The following is a 13,428-nucleotide window of genomic DNA, read 5'->3' as shown; positions in this document are numbered from 1 at the left end:
TGGCCGCTGGCTGCGGCTGGTGGCCGCCAGCGGCGCCCGGGTGGGCCTGGTGGTCGCCGGGTGGGGCTGGTGGCTGCGGGGTGGGGCTGGGCGCGGGGTGGGGCTGGCCGGGCAGAGGAAGAAGCAAAAGTGCTGAAGCTGGGTCTGACCACTGACCAGATAAATAACCCTCAATCAGCATGTGGCAATGTAAACATTTGTTCACATTCTCAGAACTTCTTTGACGCTTCTCAAAATTTCCCACTTTTCCTTTTGATAACCTTTTGCAATTGTACAGTGTGGTCTTGGCGATGCATTTCGTTGTGGCACATGTCCTTACAAAGGTCTTCCTCCTTTCAAACTTGGTGAAAAGGTGAAGTCTGGAGCTTTCTGGGTTTTAATTTGTCATCCCTCTGTGAAACGTGAACTCATGCTCAATGCTTGTGTTATTTCAGGTATCTCTATCAACAAATTTCCTAGCTGCTGATATTTGAGTGGTGAGAAGACCTATTCTTTGTAATCTCCAGTGAAGGCCATAGATAAGTTAGCTTTCAGATCTCTGAAACTAGGCATTTTGAAATGATTCTGTTGAACAGTCGCAGTCGCTTGCAAATTGGATGGTTTTTGTGTGTCATGAAATATATACAAAAAAGTAAAGAAAAAGTCTCGGATCATGTCTTGAGTTGTTTGCATGATGTTTACCGTCATTCAGTAATGTGAGTTTGCTCATGTAGTTTTGGTGAAACAAGCATAGTGTGAACTTTGTCATGCAACTTACAATGTCTTAATTTCAAGTGGCATTTTTCTGCTGTAAGTTTAACCATTTCTCGTCCTGTGAATATTATTGCAATCACGTCACCATTTCGCCCAAACCATGCACTACCAACCTCTTCTTTTGGGCATTTGTTGTGATTTGCTCAAACAATTGATTCCTCCTCCATTGTGTAATGAAAGCCACGAGACCAATGAAGTGGAGTAACAATGAGTCAAGAATATGAACTCTAACATGTAGTCGTTCCCTTCAATGTTATATACATGACACTAGCTAGAGGACAATTTATTCGTGCAGTAGTGCAACCTAAACCATATGCACAGTAGTCTTAATGATCAGTACTAAACACGATTTGATAGCGATGGCAATTGTGAGACTGAAAACAAGACGAAGTAGTAGCTAGCGCATTATGGATTTTGATATGGATCTTTGTATGAATTGTATTTTTGTATGGATGTTGATATGTATTGTTTGTTATTTATGTGTTGTTATATATGCATGGATGTTTATATATGTTGTTATGGATTGTATATGACAGGTTTGTATGTTATAAATCGATTTGATTGGATCGATATATAAATGTATATACAGGATAACCAATAAATAAAATGAGCATTAGAAATTTTTTTTTACTCGGCGACGAAATTTGCAACGAAAATCATTTTCGTCGCAAATTTGCAACGAATTTTGCGACGAAAATAGGCTCGTCGCAATTCTATCGTAAGTTAAGTTTTGTAACAAATTTTCAAATTCGTCGCAAAATTCGTCGCCAATTGGCGACGAATTTATATTCGTTGCCAATTGGCGACTAATAAAATTCGTTGCCAATTGACGACAAACCAAAATCATCGCAAATTGGCGACGAATTTTATTCGTTGCCAATTGGCAACGAATTTATATTCGTCGCCAATTGGCGACGAATAAGTTCGTCGCCAATTTGCGACAAACCAAAATCGTCGCTAATTTGCGACGAATTCGAATTTGTCGCCAATTTGCGACGAATAAGTTCGTCGCCAATTTGTAATTGGCGACGAATAAGTTCGTCGCCAATTTGCGACGAATTATAATTCGTCGCCAATTGGCGACGAATTTAAAAATTCGTTGCAGAATTGTGCGACGAAATTGGATTTTTCGTCGAGCATTTTGCGATGACCTAACTGCGACGAATTTAAATTCGTCGCAAACCAGTTTTGCAACGAATTTTTTAAAGAAATTCATCGCAAAATTCGTCGCAGAATGCAGTTTTTTTTGTAGTGCTACCTCTACGGAGTTACATTCGAGATCCGTACAGACCATAAAAGTCTGAAATACCTGTTCACACAGAAGGAGCTGAACCTTAGACAGAGGCGTTGGATGGAGTATCTGAAGAATTATGACTGTATCATTAGCTACCACCCAGGTAAAGCTAATGTAGTTGCAGATGCACTCAGCCGGAAGTCTCGTGGGATTCTGGCTAGTCAGTTCGTAGTCGTTACTGACATTATACGGCAGTTTTCTGACTTGGGATTGGTGGAGCATAGTCAGACTCAGCGTGGTGTTCTGGTTTCTATGGTGGCTCAGTCAACTCTGGTAGAGAGGATTAAGTCAGCACAGGCCAGCGATCAGCATATCCAGTTCCTTTGTAGTAGAGTGGATTCTGGCCAGCAGTTAGGATTTTCTCATGATACAGATGGAGTACTCCGGTTCCGAGGATGACTCTGCGTTCCGGAGCAGCATCCAGTGAAGGAGGAGTTGTTACATGAGGCACATCACTCCCGATTTGCGATACATCCGGGCGGCACTCGTATGTATCGAGATTTGAGACGTTCCTATTGGTGAAACGGCATGAAGAGAGATGTTGGGGATTTTGTTGCGAGGTGTTTAGTCTGTCAGCAGGTGAAGGCTGAACACTAGAGACCAGCAGGTTTGCTTCAGGAGATCCCGGTTCCTGAGTGAAAGTGGGATCATATTACCATGGATTTCGTTACCAGACTTCCGAGGACGCGGAAGAGTCATGATGCGATTTGGGTAATCGTTGATCGATTAACCAAATCGGCGCATTTTTCTTCCGATACGTATGACTGACTCGCTGGATCGTCTGACAGATTTGTATTGCAGAGAGATCATCAGATTACACGGAGTTCCAGCCAACATTATTTCAGACAGAGATCCACGGTTTACATCGCGATTCTGGCAGAGTCTGCAGCGGGCATTGGGTACGGAGCTCCGATTCAGCACAGCATTTCATCCACAGACAGATGGTCAGTCAGAGCGTACCATTCAGACTCTCGAGGATCTGTTGCGGGCATGTGTTCTGGATTTCGGAGGCAGCTGGGAGGATCATCTACACTTGGTAGAGTTTTCATATAATAATAGTTATCATTCGACGATCTAGATGGCCCCATTTGAGGCACTATATGGCAGACCCTGTCGATCTCCGATTTTGTGGGAGGAGGTCGGGGAGCGACAGTTGTTGGGTCCGCAGAGTATTCAGCATGATGCTGATCTTGTGCGAGTTATTAGACGTCGGATGTCAGAGGCTCAGGATCGTCAGAAGAGTTATGCGGATCGCAGACGTCGACCACTGGAGTTTTCTGTGGGAGATCATGTATTTCTGCGAGTTTCACCCACGAAAGGGGTGAAGAGGTTTGGTTTGCGAGGAAAACTAGCTCCACGGTATATCGGACCATTTGAGATATTGGAGTGGATAGGCGAGGTTACGTATCGCCTGGCTTTACCTCCGACACTTGCGGGTGTCCACAGCGTATTTCATGTTTCCATATTGCGGAAATACGTACCTCATCCTTCACATGTATTGAGGGAAGTACCTGTTCCTCTTCAGCCTTGGTTGATCTATTTTCTCACTAAAGGTTGCCTTGGATGGGTTTAAACATATGGATCCTTCAATAGGTTTGCCTTAGATACAATTACACTTGAAGCATGCCATGAATCACAATTCTATCATTATAATATATACTTCAATCGTTGAAATGAATTTTTAGAAAAATGGAACAAGAAAATTTATGTAAAAAAATTGATCATATAAATTATTGCTCTTTAAACATCTTATCTAGTTCATATCATACTTCCAAATACTTATAAACTTGATATCTATGCAATGAATATTGAAAAAGATCCAAAAAAATTATTCTAGAATTTTAAAAAAGAAAAAGCTGAGTACAAGTTGAAAGAGCACATGGTTAGTATTACCATAATATAGTTTCGTTTACATGGTGAAAAAATGAAACTAAAATCTTTTAGGACCAATATAATTGCAGTAAATATACAAATATCATATATCCTTAAAACTATAGTCATATATGCTAGTATCACAAACCAGAAATTCATTTTATCTTTATTTAGAGACAAGATAGTACATAGTACAACAGTTGTAGAATTACTTGTATTAAGTTCAAGATGATAACAAATAGATGCAAATTATACATGCTTGCATATGCTTCAAATAAACCTACCTACCGAGGGTAATTTTGTGACCACATGATTTCCTTTTCTAAGCTATAATTTCTTGAATTTGCTTGATCTATTTGGCCCATCAATTCTGAGGAAGAGTGAATTGACATATTGAGTAAATATTCTGTCTCCTCAATGCCTTCTGGAATACAAACTCCTCTTTTCTTCATCCTAGTCTTTCTCATACTTTGCAATCTATACTCAACTTCCTTCATTGTAGGTCTTTCTACACCTTTCAAGCTTAGACATACTTTTATCAAACTACTTATTTCAAGAAGCTCTTGCTTTGTTCCTTCATGCAAAATACGATCTTCTATCAGATCAAATAGCATGTTCTCTCTCATTGCTTGAAGGAAATGCATTGCTAGATTTTGTTGTGATCCATCATTTGTTGAGTTTACTGGTTTCTTTCCAGTTAAAAGCTCAAGAAGAATAACTCCAAAGCTATAAACATCGCTTTTCTCTGTTAACTGACTAGTATGATAATACTCTGGATCTAAGTACCCAAAGGTACCTTGTATTGCAGTAACTATGTGTGTTTGATCAATAGGGATAAATCTTGATGCTCCAAAATCTGATACCTTTGCTCTAAAAGTATCATCTAAAAGAATATTTGATGACTTAACATCTCTATGAAAAATAGATATAGAAGCAGCCGAGTGTAGATAGGCAAGTGCACTTGCAGATTCTGTGGCAATTCTGAGGCGATCATCCCATGATAATTTAGATTCACCATGTGAAACATGAAGATGATCTGAAAGAGTCCCATTAGAGATAAATTCATAAATCAACAAAGGAACATCCGTTTCCAAGCAGCATCCTAATAGCTTAACTACATTCCTATGACAAATCTGAGAAAGAACTGCAACCTCATTTATAAATTGGTCGATCTCACTCCTTTTAACAGTTTTTGATTTTTTTATGGCAACGACTCGTTGATCTGATAGAATTCCTTTATAAACAATTCCATGTCCTCCCCTTCCAAGTATTCTAGTTTCATCAAAATTATTTGTTGCCTTTTCTATTTCTTCTAAAGAAAATATATTTGTTTTCTCCTCAACATGTTCACTTGTAGAGATTAGTTGTTGGAGCAATAAACCATGATTCTGATGAAAGTTCCTTTGTCTAATTTTCTTTTGATTTCGCAACTTCCATTTTCTACTTAGGATGATCAATGATATGCATAAAAGCAAAAGGCTTGTTCCAATGCTTGCCCCAAGGAGAACCCCTGCATCACATACCAATATAAGATTCAAAATTTCTATCAACTATGATAGCTAACTTAGTCATTTTTTTAATGATCCATGTTTAATAATATATGTCTAGTATTCATTTCATATTCAGTTTGCTTTATTATTTTAATTTATTTTATCACATAATGACAAGAAACTAAGTCAAAAATCAATACTCTCCATTTTGTATACAATCTACTTAATTAGTTGAGATCTTACCTAATAACAGATTTTTCTTTCCGCTAGGGACGCATGCTCCATGTAAAGGATCTCCTGATGTTCCCGGAGGGCATATGCAATTGAAGCCACCTTTTGTGTTTATGCAAATTCCATTGCAAACAGGCAAAGAAGAGTTGCATTCATCGATATCTAAAATCCAAAAAACTTGATCAATAATTCTCATGTCTAAGTTATATATAATTATTTTACTAAATTTGCATTGATATAAAAGAATATTCCAAAGTTGTATTCAAGAAATGTTAATATAAAAGTAGCAAGTAAGTAGTATTAAGAAATTTATATATTGAACAAGCTTGCACCAATGGTTAGATATAATTGTATGCTATTTAATATCTACAATTATTTTCACATATCTAAATTTCATGTAGCATACAAATCTTGTAAAAAGTGAGAAAGGATGCTTTTAATTAGTACCTTGACATCCATCACGGAGGTAAGGATTTCCATGGTAGCCATCGGAGCAATTGCATCGGTAACCCATAACTTGGCTATCTCTTGTGTCATTGACATCCAAACATCTGCTGTGCTCATCGATACATGCGTAAGTTCTCATGTCTTTTGTAGCATTCTTGCAAGATTGGTAGGCCACTACCCAATTAATGATACTCTGGTCTTTCGAGGAAGTGAAATGTGAACGTCTATTATATGAATAGCAATCATAACCATCAAGACTTGTGTACAATTGCCCTTCGTCCAATGAAAATTTGCTCACTACATAATTGTCTTCAAATAGGAGAGTTGGAGGGTGGGAGGTCTCATTGCATGTTAGAGCAAAGCTATTATCTCTGAAACAGCCCTTTTTTAGCCCAAAGGGAAAGAAAATTGTAACATTTCCACATTCAGTTGGACAATCTTTCACAGGAGAGGATGTAAAATTTTGATCTGTAAACATAGAAACATGACACCATTAATTTATTTAGTTTAATTAATTAGCATGCATGCATACTTTCACAAGAAAATATATATGGAAGAGATTTAGAATCATCACCTAATTGACATCCATGAGGCAGGTAGGGATTGCCGACATAATCCAAAGAACATCGACAATTATAACCAATGGTTTCATTCAGGAAGGACATCATAGCATTCACTTTTCTGACTACGACATGCATAAGTGTCAATCCTCTTCATGGCCTCTTTGCATGAAGTATGGTCACTGATGTACCAAGAGAGAGAGGTCATAATTCCAGTTGTATTCCTATGGTTTATAAGTCTTTGGTAGTCATCATCACTAGTGGATTCCCCATCAAATATGATAGCTGTGATGTCAGAGTTAGTGTTGTTGATCATATGATGTTCATTCTCAACGAGTCGAGTTAATTGAATATCCCATGATTTTTTATTAGAATTTACATCATACAGACTAATATGGCAATATCCATCGCCGAATGAAAATATTTGCTCGGTAGTTGAATTATTGGCAGGGGAGCATATTGTAGAACAAGCACCTATTGTACCAGTGGTATCAGCATCAAGAATAGTGGCAGTAGCACTACAACCGACTACATACAAAATATTGTAGCTAATAAACCTAATAAATCTTCTAAAATAAGCTAAACGTAAATCAAAAGAGAGAGGTGAATTCTGAAGATTGATCAATGTGGTGTTCATGGATTGTTCATCTACATTCAATATGACTTGTGGTGATTCGATGTAGACTAAACCCTTCTCCATATCAAAATTCCTTACTTGGATAGTGCCATCCCCCAAGAGGAGCTTTGGAGGATTAGAATTATTTGCACAAGTAAGATTAAATCCAACAGTCTTAAAACAACCACTTTCAATACCAAAAGGATACTCAATCTTTATATCACCACATGTTTTAGAACAGTTGGAAGAGAGAGTAAAATTGTCATTTGCCATTGCCCAACTTATGAAACCCTCCATGAATATCAATAATTTACTCGAAAGCAGCAATATGTATTGGTGAATCCCATTATATTGTCCTATTAATCAACCATAAAAAATATACAATGAATTAATAGAGTCTAAAGATTGATAAGTTTTCCAAATATACACATACATATATAAGCCATCTATTTGATAAAAATAAACTACTCCAAGGGATTACATGCAATTAATGAATAAATATCATATCACTTCCAAAAATGAGTTTGCATGATTGTACTAATTAATTAATCACGAGGTTGCAATATATATGTGTTTTCTTCTTTTAAAAATAGAATATTCTTGCTTTTGCAATAGAAAATAAAGAAAATTTAATTAATTTAGTTGGAATAGACAAATGCAATGCATGTTTAAGAAATTAAAAAGAAAAAAAATAAGTTGTTTTTTCTTTTAGAACCAAATAATTTTATCTCATATCTTTCCACTAATTTTTGAGTCATATATTCACCTAGCAAATTCTATTGGGTTGATTCAAATAATCTTAATTAACTTGATGAGCAGGTCATCTTAGTTATGTTAGGACTAGTGCAAGTTTCGATCGCTTCGATTCGATTTCGTATGCTTATCTACAATTCATTAGTACACAGTAGATATAAAATAATACAAAAGGAAAAAAATACACACAAAAACAAATCAATTTTACTTGAGTCACCACTTCCCAAGGCGGCTACGTCCAAGGCAGCTCGCCCCGATGCATAGCTGAGTTGGTTACAACGCAGCAGACTTGCAGAAAAATAGTAGATTATCATCACTAACCTTTTCCTTCTTAGATACCTTTTGAAAGTGGAGATACCTCTTACAACATATTTCTTGCAACAAACATGTGCATCAAATATAAAGATACAAATAAAATCGAAGTAAAATAAATTTTACAAATGAAAACTTTACGTTAGATGCTTCTTTATCACTTTGGATTGCTTCTTGATATTTGAAAATATTGGGATACAACCAAAGTCCTACATTAAAAATACATAGAAAAGATTATAAGTTTATAAGATGAAAGATATCTCCATTGGTATGAGGCCTTTTGGGTTGAACCCAAGAACAAAGTCATATGAGGACTTAGATCCAAAGTTGACAATATCATACCATTGTGGAGATATTTTAATTTTATCGGTATTAACAATTGGTATCATAGCCATGGTCTATGAGAGCCATATGGGACCTTCAGGAAAAATGAAGGAGATAGGGGAGGCCCGGACCATGAGGAGAATAGTAGAGGGCTCTCAGTAGGAGGAGTCTGGACCCGGGCTATGAGGAGAATGGTAGGGGGTTCTCAGTAGGGGGAGTCTAGACCCTGACCATAAGAAGAATAGTAGGGGGCTCTCAGTAGGAGGAGTCTGGACCCAGACCATAAGGAGAATGGTAGGGGGACTCTCAGTAGGGAGAGTCTGGACCTGGACCATGAGAAGAATGGTAGGCTCAGCAGGGGGAGTCTGGACCGGGACCATGAGAAGAATGGTAAGGGGGCTCTCAGTAGGGGAGTCTGGACCCGGACCATGAGGAGAATGGTAGGGGGGCTTTCAGTGGTCCTTTGTTTGAGGGGAGAATTGTTGGGATACAATCAAAGTTTCACATTAGAAATACATAGAAAAGATCATGAATTTATAAGATAGAAGATATCTCCATTGGTATGAGACCTTTTGGGTTGAGCCCAAGAACAAAATCATGAGGGCTTAGATCCAAAGTGGACAATATCATACTATTGTGGAGAAATTTTGATTCTATCGGTACTAACAGAATTATACAGCAACACTTTATCTATAAATCTTCAAGAATCGATATCAAAAATCTCCTCAAGACCCTTCTTTTATAGCCTTTAAGTCGGATTTATTTCCACCTATCAATTGATTGATCCATTATAGATTCGAACGTTACTTTGACCCGTTAGTTTGACGAATTCATCCACCTGAGTATTAGTCCACTGTCTATTATTATCAGTTGATTGTTGCCTAATAAGTAGAATCCCACATTCAACTTCTAAATATTCTGTTCGCTTGAACAATGATATCAATCAACTGATTACAATCAGTTGAATTTTCCAATCGATTGCTGAAACTTTTGTTCGTTGGTATAGTGCTCATCAGTCAACTGTGCTATAGCAAAATACTGTTCACAATTATTGAAACAACATTATAGTAGTATTATAGTGTTACTATAGTAGTACTGTTCAATTCTATTCTTTGAAATTTTGCATCTATTGATACATCTTATCAGTCGACTAATACTCCTATTATAATCTTACTAAATTTGAATTCTTGCCTTAATATCCAATTAACCTCAACTTACTAAAACTCTTTTGTCCAACATTTGATCAACTTTGATTTGTTAGACTTTCTGTTGCTTAACATTTAGTCAACTTTGACCTGTCGAGACTTCATCATTATCAAACATTTAGTTTTTCTTGATGTGTTTGGACTTCTCATTTCATGTCTAACATTCATTCAGTCAATCATGACTTGTTAGGACTTTCATCATTACTAAGTGTCCAATCCTATATGACTCATTTGGATTTCATCATTGTTAACTCCCTATTGGACTTTCAAACACCAGGTGTTTATTCAACCGTGATCCGCTTGAACTTCTCATCTCTTGTCAATTCTCTGTTGGAATTTCGATTACCAAGTGTCCGATCAACTATTAACTCACTTAGACTTCATGCTTAACCAACTAATATATTCATCGATTGTCATGCATTCGATCAATCTTGACTTATTTGAAGTCCAACTAATATATTAATCAACTATCAAAATTTAAATCGAGTCAAGATTGATCAACCTTAATTAAAACTCGATTACACCAACAACAGTAGAGTAAGATTGAGGCATTTCGAATCACAAAAAAAATGATTTATTGTGGTTGTGTTTTATTTATTTTGTTTCGATTGCACCAACCTGTTTCGAATCACAATATCATGTTGAGTCTGTATTATATTATTATTTTAATGGCTAGAAGATGGAAACTTAACGCCCTGGCATCAGTGGCGGATCAACCTAGGATTGGAGGGGGCCACTCCTTCCCTAAAATTTTAAAAACATGTTAGGGTGATAATGTTTAAATTTGTCATCCTTTCAATTTTTGAAGGTTTATCTTCATGTTTGACTGGGTTCAAACTGGGCTACTCTAAATATTTAATTAAATAATTTTTATTAATGCAGCTGCTACTTCCTTGTGAGATTTTTTTTTTAATTTTCTTTAAATAATTATTATACGACCTCTCAAATAATTATTATGTGGTCCTCCAAATTTAAAATCCTGAATCCGTGAATGGGATATTCTTTTACAGAGATGTATATTCATATTATTACGTTAGTGGAAATGTAATATTCTAAATATGCCAGACATAAAAAGGAGATAGAAGATAGAATTGCTTAATACGGGCGATATTTGAAATAAAAGGGTATATTGAGCTAGATATATAAAACAGATTTTAAATGTCATGTTGGATCTGAAACAAGGTCAAAAGTTGTGCTCGATTGATTAATTAATACTCTTTTGTCTATGAATAAACATGATGGATCCTTTAACTGAAATCAACAACCAAAAGAGAAATTACATCAATTGTCAAAGATGAAGTTAGATATCATTAATGAGTTGAACTTGTTGAGTTGATTAAAACATTAGAAATTTCATCATCTTTCTAAACAAATCCTTGAGAATATCATGCATCGAAGTGCTATTTTTTTCTTTGTGATGTAATTCAATTAACTTTGAAATGAATTATTTAGAAAATAAAACAAGGAAAATCATGGCAAGAAGATTAGAATATGAATACCCAACCTTAATCATTTATCTATACATGTTGAACTTCCAAATGCTTGCCAACATGATTTTATATTTATGTGATGAAATATTCTTAACAAATTTCTAGAAAACACATTTCAAAGTTTCACAAAATAAGAAGCTAATATATCAACATAATAAAATATCATGGATGTAGTGCAAAAAGAATGAAACTATAAAACTTTGTAGTGAGCCTTATAATTGCTGAAAATATAAGAGATGTACGGTCTTCAAACTAGTACTTTAGTTTCATAAACTTAGGAATTCATTTATATAAATATACTGAGACAAATAAAATATACATTACACAATATACATATATCAATATCTACAAAATTACTTATACAAAGTTGAAGATGATAACAAAAAAGATGCAAATTTCACATGCTTGCATATACATAAAACAAATTGTCGAGCATAATTTTGTGATAGCATAAGTTCCTTCTCAAAGCTATAATTCCTAGAACTTCCTTATACGCTTGTTTGATCCAGCAATTATGAGGAAGACTAAGATGGCACAGTGAGTAAACATTCAATTTCTTCATTTCCTTCTGGAATACAAACTCCTCTCCTTTTCATTCTAATCTTTCTCATGTTTTGTAATTTATATTCAACTTCTTTCATGGTAGGCCTTTTTGCACCTTTCAAATTCAAGCATATTTCTATCAAACTACTGATTTCAAGAAACTCTTGCTTTGTTCCTTCTTGCAAAACACGATCTTCTATAAGATCAAGCAACATGTTCTCTCCTTTTGCTTGAAGAAAATTCATTGCTAGATTTTGTTGTAGTCCATTTTCAGTCGAGTAGATGGGCTTCTTTCCAGTTAAAAGTTCAAGAAGAATAATTCCAAAGCTATAGACATCACTCTTCTCTGTCAACCGACTAGTTTGATAATACTCTGGATCTATATACCCAAAGGTATCATGTATGGCAGTAACTATATGTGTTTGATCAAGAGGAATAAATCTTGATGCTCCGAAGTCTGATACTTTTGCCTTAAAAGTATCATCTAAAAGAATATTTGATGACTTTACATCCCTATGGAAAACAGACATAGAAGCAGCTGAGTGTAGATAGGTAAGTGCTCCTGCAGATTCTGAGGCAATTCTAAGACGATCATCCCATGATAATTTAGATTCACCTTGTGAAACATGGAGATGATCAAAAAGGGTCCCGTTGGAGATAAATTCATAAACCAGCAATGGAACTTCAGTTTCCAAACAACATCCAAGAAGCTTAACTACATTCCTATGATTGATTTGAGAAAGAATTGTAACCTCATTTATAAATTGGTCAATCTCACTCATCTTAACTATTTTTGATTTTTTGATGGCAACAACTCGTTGATCAGATAGAATTCCTTTGTAAACTGTTCCATGTCCTCCCCTTCCAAGTACTCGAGTTTCATCAAAATTGTTTGTTGCCTTTTCTACTTCTTCTAGTGAAAATATGTTTGTTCTCTCCTCAACATGATCACTTGAGAAGTTTAGTTGTTGAAGTAGTAAACCATGATTCCGTAGAAAATTCCTTTTTCTATTTTTTTGTTGATTTCTTTGCTTCCATTTCTGGCATACGACGACCAAAATTATGCTGAAGGGCAAGAGACTTGTTCCAATACTAGCACCAAGGATGACACCTGCACCAAATTGATTTGTTGCTTTCTGTTTTAATTTATTTGTCTATGTAATTAAATAATTGTTAGTCATAAGATAATTGTTGAACTAGGGATAGGGATGTACCTAATAAAAGAGCATTCCTTTTGTGAGAGATGCATTCTCCGTGAAAAGGATCACCAGATGTTCCCGGGGGGCATATACAACTGTAACCTCCTTCTTTATTTACACAATTTCCAGTGCAAACATTTGGAGAAGAATTACATTCGTTGATATCTACAATTCCAAAACACTTTGTCAATACATCACATATTTAAAATATAAATTATATGTACCACTAAATTTTCATTCATCCATATGTTAAAAGTTAAAAGAAACTATAATCAACTTTAGATACATTTTTTTGAGAATATAATCAATCATTAAGATTTTATCAGTATTTTACATAAA

General features: G+C 35.7%; 1 long non-coding RNA gene and 2 pseudogenes across 1 annotated transcript; 1 reads left to right on the top strand and 2 right to left on the bottom strand.

Annotated features, from left to right (window-relative positions):
• The first annotated feature begins 277 nt into the window (after positions 1 to 277).
• On the top strand, positions 278 to 653 carry LOC141816920 (uncharacterized). Its single transcript, XR_012600758.1, has 2 exons — positions 278 to 352; positions 435 to 653. It is a non-coding gene; the product is annotated as an uncharacterized LOC141816920 (long non-coding RNA).
• A 3,473-nt stretch (positions 654 to 4,126) lies between these two features.
• Positions 4,127 to 8,330, bottom strand: LOC141819902 (wall-associated receptor kinase 2-like; annotated as a pseudogene).
• Positions 8,331 to 11,700: 3,370 nt separating this feature from the next.
• LOC141819893 (wall-associated receptor kinase 3-like) overlaps positions 11,701 to 13,428 on the bottom strand; it is a 2,756-nt pseudogene continuing 1,028 nt past the window's right edge.

This window comes from Curcuma longa, chromosome 2 (genome assembly GCF_044706935.1).
Source record: "Curcuma longa cultivar G26 ecotype Majalengka, Jawa Barat chromosome 2, ITB_CL_G26_1.1, whole genome shotgun sequence".
Taxonomy (NCBI): domain Eukaryota; kingdom Viridiplantae; phylum Streptophyta; class Magnoliopsida; order Zingiberales; family Zingiberaceae; genus Curcuma; species Curcuma longa.
The sequence above is the reverse complement of the archived record's forward strand: the minus strand, read 5'-3'. Positions and strand labels throughout refer to the sequence as shown.